This window comes from Myodes glareolus, chromosome 8, assembly GCF_982192425.1.
Source record: "Myodes glareolus chromosome 8, mMyoGla1.1, whole genome shotgun sequence".
Classification (NCBI taxonomy): Eukaryota; Metazoa; Chordata; class Mammalia; order Rodentia; family Cricetidae; genus Myodes; species Myodes glareolus.
Window position 1 is genome coordinate 97,497,370 of NC_142033.1, and position 12,783 is coordinate 97,510,152.

A 12,783-nucleotide genomic window follows, 5' to 3' on the forward strand; every position below is an offset into this window, starting at 1 on the left:
CATTACTGTAGCACTGAAGTCAGGGATGATAATGCCTCCAGAAGTACTTTTATTGTACTTTATTTATTGGCTATCTTGGGTGTTTTGTTTTGCCATATACAGTTGACTATTTTTTTTTGGTATTTTTTTTTTAGAAAGTAATTTTATTAAATTATAAAAGTTTCCATTTCCGCCCCTTCTTCCAACACCGTCCCACTCCCCCCACTCCCTCTCCTCCTCCCTCTTCATCCCTAAGAGCAGTCAGGGTTTCCTGCCCTGTGGGAAGTTCAAGTTCCTCCCCACTCCCTCCAGGTCCAGGAATTGAGTATCCAAACAGACTGGATCCCCAAAATCCAGTATATGCAGAGGAAACAAGTCCCAGTGTCATTGTCAATGGATTTCAGAAAGACTTCGGGCCAGCCACATTCAGAGAATCTGGCCACATTCAGAGAATCTGGTTGGATCGCGTGCTTGTTCAGTCTCAGTCCAACTGGCCTTGGTGAACTCTCATTAGATCAGTCCCCTTGTATCAGTGGGTGATTGCATCCCTCGCAGTCCTGATTTACTTTTTCATTTTCTTCCTCCTTCTACTCCTCATTTGGACCTTGGGGGGCTCAGCCCGGTGCTCCAATGTGCGTCTCCGTCTGTATCGCCATCCATCGTCGGATGAAGGTTCCCTCTGGTCCTTCTTTGCTCGCGTTCTCTTTCCTTCTGCTTCTCGTTTGGACCTAGGGAGTTAAGTCCAGTGTTCCAATGTGGGTCTCTGTCTCTATCTCTATCCATCGCCAGATGAAGGATCTATGGTGATATGCAAAATATTCATCAGTATTGTTATGGGCCAAGGCCGGTTCAGGCACCCTCTCCTCTGTCCACAGAACAATCTGGGGATCTCTCCTTGGACCTGGGATCCCATATATAATCAAGTCTCCTGTAAACCCTAAAATGACTCCCTTAGTTGAAATATATTCTTCCCTGATCCCATATTCATCCTTCCTCCCTCCCCCCAACCTCGGTCCACTGAGCTTTCCCCATTCCTCCCCTACTCCCTTCTCTCTAACCCTCTCCCCTTCCAACAACCCTCCCACCCCCCCCATGCACCCGAGGTTACCTGGGACTCTTGTCTATTTCCTATCTCCTGGTGGATAGCTAAATAATCTTCATCAGGTTCATCTTCTTATTTAGCTTCCCTAGGATCACAAATAATATGCTCAAAGACCTTTAATTATGGTTAGAATCCACTTATGAGTGAATACATACCGTGTTCCTCTTTTTGGGTCTGGCTTACCTCACTCAGTAAAGCGTTTTCTATTTCTATCCATTTTCATGCAAAATTCAAGATGTCATTGTTTTTTACCGCTGAGTAAAACTCTAATGTGTATATGTTCCACACCTTTTTTAACCATTCTTCTATTGAGGGGCACCTAGGTTGTTTCCAGGTTCTGGCTATTACAAATAGTGCTGCTATGAACGTAGTTGAACAAATGCTTTTGTAGTATGTTAGGGAATCTCTAGGGTATATTCCCAAGAGGGGAATTGCTGAGTCCTGAGGGAGGTTGACTCCCAGTTTCCTGAGAAACCGCCACACTGATTTCCACAGTTTCTGCACAAGTTTGCATTCCCACCAACAATGGATGAGTGTTCCCCTCATTCCACATTCTCTTCAGCATAGACTATCATTGGTTTTTTTGAGTTTAGCTATTCTGGCAGGTGTAAGATGATATCTCAAAGTTGTTTTGATTTGCATTTCCCTGATTGCTAAGGAGGTTGAGCATGACCTTAAGTGCCTTTTGGCCATTCGAAGTTCATCTGTTGTGAATTCTCTGTTCAGAATCAAGCATAACCAATAGGATACAAGAGATGGAAGAATGAATCTCAGAGTCTGAAGATACCATAGAGAAAATAAATGCTCAGATCAAAGAAAACAGCAAATCCAACAAATTCTCATCACAAAACATTCAAGAAATCTGGGACACAATAAAAAAACCAAATCTAAGAATAATAGGGGTTGAAGAAGGAGAAGAACTGGAGATCAAAGGCCCAGAAAATATATTCAACAAAATTATAGAAGAAAACTTTCCCAACCTAAAAAATGATATTCCTATGAAGGTTCAAGAAGCATACAGAACACCGAATAGACTTGATCAAAAAAAAAAAAAACATCCCCTCGCCATATAATAATCAAAACACAAAACATACAGATTAAAGAAAGAATATAGTTGACTATTGTAATCTCAAGGTCTGTGAAGGTTTTGTTGGTATTTTGATGGGGGATTGCATTGACTCTACAGATTACTTTTCGTAGAATTGCCATTTTAACTATGTTGATCCTCCCAATCCAAGAGAAAGGGAGATCCTTCCACTTTCTGGTATCCTCTTCAATTTTATTTCTTCAAAGACTTAAAGTTCTTGTCAAATAGATCTTTCACTTCCTTGGTCAGAGTTACCCCAAGATTCTTTATATTATTTTTGGCTATAGTGAAAGGTGATGTTTCTCTGATTTCCTTCTCTGCTTCTTTCTTTTTTGTGTATAGGAGGGCAACTGAGTTTTTGAAGTTGATATTGTATCCTGCCACAGTACTAAAGGTGGTGATCAGCTGTAGGAGTTCTTTGGTAGAGTTTTTTGGGTCGCTTATGTACACTATCATGTCATCTGCAAATAACGAAAGTTTGACTTCTTCCTTTCCAATTTGAATCCCCTTGATGTCTTTATGCTGTATTATTGCTATTGTTAGAACTTCAAGCACTATATTGAAGAGGTATGGATGGAGTGGACAGCATTGTCTTGTTCCTCATTTTAGTGGGATGGCTTTGAGTTTCTCTCCATTTAATTTAATGTTAGCTGTCGGCTTGCTGTATATTGCTTTTATTAAATTTAGGAATGAACCTTGCATCCCTAATCTCACCAAGACCTTTATCATAAAGGGGTGTTGAATTTTGTCAAATGCTTTTTCAGCGTCTAATGAAATGATCATATTTTTTTTTCCTTCAGTTTATTTATATGATGGATTACGTTGATAGATTTTTGTATGTTGAACCAGCCCCGCCTCTCTGGGTTAGCTTTCCACACTATCTCTCAAAGACCCATTAATTTTATCTGTCTCTCCCTGTATTCTCTCTCAACCCCTTGTCACCGCCTCTGCCTCAACTGCTCACCCCATTTCAGCCCCCTGCCCATTCCATTCATATCTATCATGTTTGCCATTCTTTATAAAAGCTATCTGTTACATTTAGTCCCTTATTCTATTCCTACCCTCTGTATTTCTATGAATTATGGCATGATTATCACTGACTTCATCGGTAACATCCACATATAAGTTAATACATACTGCGTTGGCTTAGCAGTTCTCCACCGTGTAAACGTACCACATTTTCTTCATTCTTTGAAGGCATAAATCAGAAAATAATCCCACACCAGTTCAGAATTATGGATAATAAAAGGGTTATCTTTTAAGGCTTAAACTTACAGGTTACTGTCTTTGAAAACAGCCCTCTAGGTGAAGAGGAATAGAGTCTAGCAGCCAGAAGCGGGAACCAGAAGCAAGAGAGAGCAGGCACACAGTTACTGCTGCTTTTATAGTATAAGAAAACATGCCCAAATGGGATGGTATCTTAAAGGCTATTGGCTGAAGGAACAGAATGTGCTCCCACATGTAGTATGAGATGCCGCAGGCAGGCCTGCTTTTCATCCTGCCCAGCTCCTGCACGGCTAGCTTAGCCCCAGAAATAACAACACACAAATTGTATTCATTTAAACACTGCCTGGCCCATTATCTCTAGAGACTTAGTTACTGACTAACTCTCACATCTTGATTAACCCATTTCTAATAATCTAAGCTATGTAGCACCACGAGGTGTGGCTTACCGGGAAAGATTCAGCATGTCTGACCTGGTGGCTGACTCCATGGCGTCTGCTTCATTTCCCTCTTCCCAGCATTCTGTTCTGCTTACTCCACCTACCTAATTTTCTGTCCTATCAAAGGGCCAAGGCAGTCTCTTTATTAACCAATGAAAATAACACATAGACAGAAGGCCCACCTACATCACCCACATACCTCCCCTTTTTACTTAAATAAGAGAATTCCAAACCCAATACAAAACTATATACACTAGGAACAGATATCAAGTATAAATAGAATTACCCCCAGCATAACCAATATTAAGCAAGGAACATATGCTAAATGTTTTAATAAACATTCTATCCTATGGAGTCTAAGTCTTCTATAGGAAATGGCTTGGCTAAGTCATAAGCGTACAGTAACTACAACTATCTAATCTTCAACCTCACCAAAGGCCTGAGAAGGGAGATAATATTACTTGAGCAGGCAGGAAGTACAATCAAGTAGCTTCCAAAGAAAGCAATATATGATGGAGACAATTAGCCAACTGAGCAATCACCCAAAGTCTCATTTTGCAACGTTGAAACAACCAAATTTGGCTAAGGCCTAGCTTAACTGACAGACTATTTCAGAGGCAGGAAATTTTTCAAAACCGTCTCACCCTGTCTTAGTAAGATTTGATAGTCCTGCTTATCCATTTCTGGATACTATGTAACTTGTCAGTGGTGGAGGAAATGTCAATTCTTTGCCCAAAGGCCAGTTTTGCCAAGAAGAACACAAACTCCAAATGGAGTGTCTTCGGTGCTCAACATCCTTTCAGGAATTGATCAGTGCTATCAGAAGCAATCATGTCTCAAGTCAACAGAACCCTAAATTATTTAAATGCCATGTTCCACAGATCCTTGAAGTGGTTGAAGATGACCTAACTAGACAGAATACAATCTCTATGTATCTAAAGAACCTAATTTATCTGACTGTACAACAAACATGAACAACTATTGACCTATAATAATTAATACCTGTATAACTTAAAGCCTAAAACTTCATGTCAGAATATAAATCATCTGTAAACAAATGTGTAACAAATGAGAATAATGACCTCAAAATATAAACAATCTATAAGTATCTTGATCAGAGGTATCAGTAATATATAATGCAATATGAAAATATACCCTAAAAGTTTTATCAGTATACAAAATGTCCTACACCGAGACAGTAAAACACATACGTACAATCTGACAAAAGGACTTTATGTAGTTGTACAAATAAAGTAAACAAAAGTAAAAAATATAATTTGAACTTGTATCAATATACAAAAACTATACCAATATAAATTATTCATAAATAATAGCTCACAAGCATTCACTTTATTACCCAATTTACTGTCGCCCCTTTCCTTTGGACAAACACAGATTTCACTCCAACCCTCTATCTAGTACAAGTAATAATCACAACCCCTAAACAGTGTTCCCAACCCTAAGGACAAACTTTTTGGGGATAGCGGATGTCATCTTCTAGAATTGCTTCCCGCTGTCTTGGGGGCAATATTCTCTGAATGGAATCCTGCAAAAATTAATTAGTGGTTAAGTTCCAAAATTACTGTCTAGCATAGTTGCAAACAATTTCTGAGCAGTCAATGGGTTTTTGTTTCTTTCTTATTGTTTTTGTTTTCAAAGTTCTCATTTAGAGTTTTGGCCAGAATATAAGAAGGTGCACCATTTCAGCAGCTGGTACCCAAAAAAGTGGTCTTATATTATCACTGTCTATATCACGATGTCATCTCAATTAGGTGCAGTGGTTGCTGTGGGGCCTCATCTTCTTCCTGGAAACTTCAAAGTTTATAGCAGGAAAAGGATCTGTAGGAAAATCTATTGTTCATCATGGATAACTTAAATATCATTCATATAAACATACATACAATGAAGAATATGATATAGACAAAATAGGAATGGAGAAAGTAAATTTTTGTCTAAAGTCTTCTGTCTCATACCAGATGGCTCCTGATATGAGACAGAGCCTCTGAATGTTCATTTTAACAAAAATACTTGGATTTATAGAAGCACAAAGCCCCTTCAAAACCAGATATACACACATGTGTGTGTGCATGTATATAAATTGTAAGTGTAAACAGTACCTGGATTCATAAACCACATTTTGTTTTCTAGATTCCCCTTAGTAGATAGTCATTTTTCCTTCTGTAAGAAGATTATAGAAAGAGCAAGTAGGACACTTTTTTATAATCTCCTTAGCATGTTGCCATGTAATAGAAAACTCTTTTTTTAAACCTTTGCTATTGACGTGATTTATTTAAAATATATTTCAGAGGCCTGCAACAGGATTAAAATCAATAATTGATCAATTTCTTCATTACCTTGTGGTAGAGGACCTGGCAGACCCGTATGGGATCAGATGTGTGTTATGTACAGAGGACAAAGCCTCTTCCTGATCATGTCTTGCACCTGGATAAACAATGAAGTCAATTCTGTATTATCAGGTATAAATTTAACCATTTCAATATGCAAGATAACTCTTTCCACATATTGTGAATCAGTAACTATATTAAGAGGCTCTATGAAATCCCTTATCACCATAAGAATGGCAAATAATTACACCGTCTGGACATAATTATAAGGGCTTTGTTCCACCTTACTCAATTTGTCTGATTTTTAATCTGCCTTCCCTGATTTTTTAGCATCAGTATAAAATGTATGGGCTCCAATTATTGGAGCATCAATATGATATGAGTAAGAGTCCAAGAAGCCCTCCTTAGACGGTTAAGTCAATCACCTTGGGGGTAGTTGCTATTAATTTCTCCCAAAAAAATAGCACAAGGTCATTGCCATGGTTCATTGTCATTCCATAACTTTTTAATTTCATCAATAGTAAAAGGCACTATAATTTCAGCTGGTCCTATACATGCTAGTTGACAAAGTCTCAATTTACCTTTTATAATTAATTCATAGACTTTTCCCACAAAAGTTTTTAATTTTGTGCATGATTTATGTGGTAAAAAGATCCATTCAAAAACAGTATCTTCACTCTTCATGAAAAGTCCCATAGGAGAAATTCTGGAAGGCAGTATGACTAGGATACAACTAAGATTTTCGTTCACCCTATCCACATGTGCCTTCTGTAATTTTTTCTCAACCACTGCTTCAGCTGTGAATTCTCTTGGACTATTCGAATCTTTATCACCAGATAATGCTCTGTTTAAATGAATTATTAGATCAGGTGTTATCCCAACAACTGGCCGTGGGCTGGAAATGTCTCCTAACAATCTTTGATAGTCATTAAGAGTCTGTAACTGGTCTCTCCTAATTTGTGCCTTTTGTGTCCTAATTTTTTGTAAACCTATTGTATAACCTAGATAACTGACAGAATCTCCTCTCTATATTTCTGTATCTATAATCCCTACTTAGGTAAAACTATCTTTATTTCTTCAAACATTCTATCTGAAGGATTTATGTTTAAACAGCAAAATGTCATCCATGTAATGGTAAATTATAGACTTAGGAAGTTGCTTACATATTATTTCCAATGGCTGACTTACAAAGTATTGACACAGGGTGGGGTTATTGAGCATTCCCTGTAGGAAGACAGTCCATTGGTACCTCCTAGTAGGCTGAGAATTATTACAAGTAGGCACCATGAAGACAAACTTTTCTCTATCGTTTACTTCTATAGGTATAGTGAAGAAACAATCCTTTAAAACAATCACTATGAGAGGCCATCCCTTTAGTAACGAAGAGGGCAGAGGAATTCCAGGTTTCAGAGGGCCCATTGATTGAATAACCTTGTTGATAGCTCCAAGATCTGTCACCATTCTCCATTTTCCAGGTTTTTTCCTTAACAACAAATACATGAGAATTTTAAGGGCTGGTAGATTCTTCTCTATGTCAAGCATCGAATTGCTCTTGTACTAGCTGTTCTAAAGCCTGCAATTATTCCTCAGCTAGGGGCCATTGCTTAACCCATATTGGTTTCTCAGTCAACCATTTTAAAGCAGGGCTGTTGGTACATCTGAAGGGCTATCAATTGCTTTGTGTTCTTGTACAGCCCAAATGGCCGGTGGTCATCATCTGTAATATCTTCTAACATAAGCTTTAGGGGCTTCAGGAATATTATTCTGGGTATTCCATTGCTGCAAATGGTCATGACCCCACAAATTCACTGCAATATTGGCTATATATGGCCTTAGTTTTCCGATTTGCCCTTTTGGTCCTATGCATTCAACCCATCTTGTACTTTGTCTTACTCAAGATAAGGTTCCAATTCCCATGAACTGAACGTCTACCTCCTAAAGAGGCCAATTCAGATGCTAAGATTCTGGATTAATGATACTTACATCCACACCCGTGTCTAATAAGCCTTCAATAAAATTGTCATTTATACACACTTTTAGCATTGGTCTTTGCTAATTTATAGAAGCCTGTCAGAATATACCTTTCCTCTGTCTCACTAGAGCTCTTGACTCATTCTCCACATTTATCTCATCATTCAGACCAGTATTGCTTTTGACAACAAGCATGGGACTATTTAACTTTCCTGAAGAGACACATTCTCCACAGTAACTGGGAATGACTGGACCATATTTGTCATGGGGGCCTGCGAAAGGCCCCACACACACCGTTTCCCGATGATATTGGGTTGTCTTGTCTATCTGTTGTTGATTACCTTCATTGTTTCAATGTCAGCCTTTGCAACACCTCCTACATATGCCTGAAGGCTGAGTCCTCCTAATTATGTCATTTCCAGAAGAGGCATTATTCTTGGAAATCCATTGCCTACAATCCTTTCTTATATGTCCCGTTCTACCACAATTAAAACATCTGGTATTTTGATGTCTTCCTTTACCATTGGAAATTGCTTCTCCTACCCAAGGTTCAGTACCATAGTCAAGTGTCTTGACATTCCATATTTGTAAAACCCATTCATCCATGGTTGTAGATCTGCTCTTTGAAGGCCCCATGATTTCTTTGCACTCTATGTTGGCATTCTTATAAGCCAGAGACTGTGTCAGTTATCCCTACTTGTACATCCCTAGTTAATCTTTGCAAAAAGTCACTAAAAGGTTCTCTCTGACCCTTTTTAACCATAGGATATGATTCAACTCCCTTTTCTAGTTCCTGAATTCTATTCCAGGCCTTTAAAGCTGCTGCAGTACATAGGGACAGGGTGTGGTCATTATAGAGAGCTTGATCCTGAGGATCAGAGTAAAATCCTTTACCTAGAATTTGATCTAGGGAGATCTCAGTTATTTTTGCTTATTCTTGTTGCTCTAAAATTCTTGCTTCCTTTTTAAGAAAGCATCTCCAATGCAATTGTGGTCCACAATCTAGGACCGCTGAGATTAACTGAGCCCAATCGTGAGGCATGGCTTTGCTACTGAAAGCCCACATTTTAACCATTTTCCTAACATAAGATGAATGTAGTCCATAAGTTACAATTGCTTGTTCAATTTCTTTTAAATCAGTCATACCTATGGGCTCCCATGTCTATTCCTTGACAACTTAGGGCACTTGGAGCTGGATACCTTTTCTGACGTTATTACTGGAAAGTCAGGTAGAACCCTGGGAAAGCTATCCCAGAGAGTTTTACATATTGATGAAGTTAAATTTTGCCTTTATACCTTTTGCTCCTGGTCATCAAAGATGATAATTCTATCAATCTTTTCAAGTTTGTTTACCACTGCCTTTTGTAAAGTCTGGACCTCCTGTCCAGTATTCTGCTCTAATGCCCTCATTGGGGATTCCAAGGTATGTAGTCTGTCCAGTAGAGATAATGTCTCATCCTTGGATATAATCTCCATGGCATGCATTTTACCTTCTTGGGGAGACAGTCTATGATTCAATCTGTCATACCACTTTGACAGATTCCGATTAATACATTCAACAGTGCAAATTCTCTCAAATAATGTTTCAGCACCCACTGTCATGGCTTAGGTTTTATGTGCCATATCAGCTGTTTCCTTCTCCAGAGTGCTGAATCTCTCTTTAAATAAATTACTACCAGACTTTTCTACTTTAATACTTTACTACTTTTATGTGTCAAGTCAGGTTTTTCTTTCTCCAGAGTGTTAAATCTCTCTTTAAATAAATTACTACCAGACTTTACCTTTTCCAAAGATATCTCAGTTGAGCAAGTCTTGTTAAGCAACATCCTAGTATCTTCCTTCAGTGTGCAATCTCTTTTTTGAAAAGTTTGTTATTAGTCTGTACCACTTCTAAAAGCACCTCATTGGTATTCAAAGTGTTTGTTTTCTCTTGTGGATGTATGACCTCCTCTTTAAGAAGCTTAGTAGGCCTGCCATCCTGGCTCCCATTCAGCAGGGGCCCTGACTTCTAGCAGAGGACCATCGGTGGGCAGGGGCCCTGACTTCTAGCAGAGGACCATCGGTGGGGTGAGTTTCCTTCGGGCCGTGGCAGGGTCCCGGTGAGGAGGAGCTTGGGTGTTCCCCGACCCCATAGACGCCCAGGTCGCCCTGCAGAGTTGGCTACCCCCTCCCGCCTGCCAGCCTAGCTCCCATCCAGGTACGAATTCCTATATTTCTCCCTTCCCCCTGGGGCCATAAAATTTCCCCAGCTCAGCTGCCTTGCAAGCTGGGCCTTGGCTGTAGGCGCAGCTCGGCTCGAGGCAGTTCCTGGGTCCTAAAGGCCTCCCTGAGGACAGGTGGTCCAGGTGCCAGCTCAGCCACATTCCTGACCAGCAGGGGCCCTGACTTCTAGCAGAGGGCCTTCTGTGGGGTGAGCTGGCTTCGGGCCGTGGCAGGGTCCCGGCGAGGAGGAGCTTGGGCGTTCCCCGACCCCATAGACGCCCAGGTCGCCCTGCAGTGCTGGCTACCCCCTCCCACCTGCCATCCCAGCTCCCATCCAGGTACGAATTCCTATATTTCTCCCTTCCCCCTGGGGCCATAAAATTTTCCCCAGCTCAGCTGCCTTGCAAGCTGAGCCTACATTGTAAGCGCATCCAGGAAAGAGGGAGTGCCTGTGCTTCAATAGCCTGCCTGAGGAAAGGTGGGCATTCTGTCAGTGAAGTCCCTGCCCAAGAAGGGAACCTGACCCGGTAACAGAAGTTCCAATAGAGAACATTTGAAGTAAGAGATGGGCAGACGCCAAGGCAAGACCTCATCCAACAATCTGAAAAACAACATGAAAACACCAGATCCCAACGACCCTACAACAGAAGGGCTTGAACACCTTCACCCAGAAGAAGTGGAAAAAAGTGCCATTATGAAAGCAATAGAGTCCCTTAAACAGGATATGAATAACTCCCTTAAAGAATTGGATGAGAAATATAACAAAAAGTTTGAAGAAATGAGTATAGAAATTGATGAGAAATATAACAAAAAGTTTGAAGAAATAAGTAAATCCGTAATTGAGACCCTGAGAAACCAAGAAAAAACAATCAAACAAGTAAAGGAAACAGTGCAAGAATTGAAAACTGAAATGGAGGCAATGAAGAAAACACAAACCGAGAATCGGCTGGATATGGAAAACCTAGGTAAATGAACGGAGACTACAGAATCAAGCATAACCAATAGAATACAAGAGATAGAAGAACGAATCTCGGAATCTGAAGATACCATAGAGACAATAAATGCTCTGGTCAAAGAAAACGGTAAACCCAACAAATTCTCTTCACAAAACATTCAGGAAATCTGGGACACAATAAAAAAACCAAATCTAAGAATAATAGGGATTGAAGAAGGAGAAGAACTGCAGATCAAAGGCCCAGAAAATATATTCAACAAAATTATAGAAGAAAATTTCCCCAACCTAAAGAACGATATTCCTATGAAGGTTCAAAAAGCATACAGAACACCGAATAGACTGGATCAGAAAAAAACATCCCCTCGCCATATAATAATCAAAACACAAAACATAAATATTAAAGAAAAAATTTTAAGAGCTGCAAAGGAAAAAGGTCAAGTAACTTATAAAGGTAAACCTATCAGGCTTATACCGGATTTCTCTATGGAAACCATGAAAGCCAGAAGATCCTGGATAGAGGTACTTCAGAAACTAAGAGACCATGGATGCAAACCCAGACTACTATACCCAGCCAAGCTATTGTTCACTATCAACGGAGAAAACAAAATATTCCAGGATAAAAACAAATTTAAACAATACGTAGCTACTAATCCAGCCTTACAGAGAATATTAGAAGGAAAATCACTACCGAAGGAATCCAACATTCCCAACACGGCCTACAATAACTCGAACATCTAGCGACCATTCACAAGCACAAATCAAAGAAGAAAAACACATACACTCTACTACCTAAAAAAAAAAAAAAATGACCGGAGTCAACAACCACTGGTCATTAATATCACTTAATATCAATGGACTCAATTCACCTATAAAGAGGCACAGACTTAGAGATTGGATACGAAAACAGGATCCAACATTCTGCTGTTTACAAGAAACACACCTCAACCACAAAGACAGACACCTACTCAGAGTAAAGGGTTGGGAAAAGGTTTTCCAAGCAAATGGACCTCAGAAACAAGCGGGCGTGGCCATTCTAATATCTAACAAAATCGACTTCAAACTAAAATCAATCAGAAGAAATGGAGATGGACATTTCATACTCATAACTGGAACAATTCATCAGGAGGAAGTCTCAATCCTGAATATCTATGCTCCTAATATAAAGGCACCCACATATGTAAAAGAAACTCTTCTAGAACTCAAGGCAGTCATCAAACCACACACACTAATAGTAGGAGACTTCAACACTCCTCTCTCACCAATGGACAGGTCAATCAGACAGAAACCAAACAGAGAATTGAGAGATCTATTGGAGGTATTGAATCAAATGGACTTAGCAGTCATCTATAGAACACTCCACCCAAATAGGAAAGAATATACCTTTTTCTCTGCAGCTCATGGAACCTTCTCGAAAATTGACCACATACTCGGTAACAAAGCAAACTTCCACAGATACAAAAAAATATTAGTAACTACCT